The following is a 1,332-nucleotide window of genomic DNA, read 5'->3' on the forward strand; positions in this document are numbered from 1 at the left end:
AGCACAAACGCGAACACGTTTTAAGCGTCCATACCCCGTTAATACACCGGTTCTCGTCCGATCACCGAAGTTAAGCAAAGATTTTTGAGTTCCAAGGTTGTAGTGAAACTGTGTTATCCCTTAGTCACCTCTTACGACATCCACGGGAAGAGAGGGGGTGGTTATATTCTTCATTGCCGTAACCACACAGCAAAGTAAAAAAGTTATAAAAAAATACAAATATATTCATTAAAAATAAACAACATCTGAAAATATAACTACTAATTTAAAAGCGTCCAAAATATTGTCATAGACCCGTTACCAAAAGGTAGATAATTGCCTATTTCAATTGTACTATTTTTTCAAGTGTCAATCAAAAATTAACATCGATGTCCTTAATACAAAAATAACATAATATTAATAATACACAATTTCTCACCACGCTTACGTAAACACACCCACCCACAAAGACCTTAAACCGAAATAAAAATGCTAACAATATCTAGATCTCAAGTCTTTTCTCAAAATTTTGCCCGCTGCGCTTCTTGGTATACTGTCCAGAATAGAAATATCGTCAATTCTTTTATACGGAGCCACTTTAGTGGCGACGAAATTACACAGATCCTTAATATCGGCACTATGTCCAGGTCTGAAAGCGACGAACGCTTTTGGCGTTTCTCCTTTTATGCCGTGAGGTACTCCGATTACAGCTGCATCGAAAACAGCTGGATGCTCTCGTAAAATTGCTTCCAATTCTGCTGGAGGTACTTAAAAACCTTTGACCTGTAACGTAGATTGATATTTATTTTGAAATTTAGTAATATCTGTTTCTCACAGCCTCTATTGTGACAGGAACCAATTAATTTTACGATAAATGAGTGTAGATGTTGAACGGAAAAATGCTCCATCATTCTAGTCACTATTGTTGACATTACGTGTTCAGTAATTGGTAAGTATATGTTAATAATTTTTATTTTAGTTTTACAGTTTTAAGTACTCCTCAGTTATTTGAATTACCTTAACTTACCTTTATCAATTCTTTTTGCCTATCACTAAATTTGATTATTCCTTGGTCATCAACTATTGATAGATCACCAGTTCTGAACCAACCATCATCTACTAATGAATTAGCATTGGCTTCGGGATTATCTCTATAGCCCTTCATCACTTGAGGTCCTCTTACTAGCAGTTTGCCCATCTGAGAGACAAAAATCATAGACATCGTTAATAAACCTAAATTATTAAAACATTTCGAAAAAGTACTTTTATAAAATGAACCAGTAATAGAATTTAACGATAAAACAGCCTGAACTAAGGTTTACTCTTATGTCGGGGGTCCCGAAAAATACATAA

At 34.9% G+C, this 1,332-nt stretch overlaps 1 long non-coding RNA gene across 1 annotated transcript; it reads right to left on the bottom strand.

Moving 5' to 3' along the window:
• Positions 1 to 206: 206 nt before the first annotated feature.
• On the bottom strand, positions 207 to 1,094 carry LOC123661082. Its single transcript, XR_006744286.1, has 2 exons — positions 1,007 to 1,094; positions 207 to 762 (listed from the first exon to the last, which is right to left on the bottom strand). It is a non-coding gene; the product is annotated as an uncharacterized LOC123661082 (long non-coding RNA).
• Positions 1,095 to 1,332: the final 238 nt, after the last annotated feature.

Source organism: Melitaea cinxia, chromosome 16, assembly GCF_905220565.1.
Source record: "Melitaea cinxia chromosome 16, ilMelCinx1.1, whole genome shotgun sequence".
In the NCBI taxonomy this organism is placed as follows: domain Eukaryota; kingdom Metazoa; phylum Arthropoda; class Insecta; order Lepidoptera; family Nymphalidae; genus Melitaea; species Melitaea cinxia.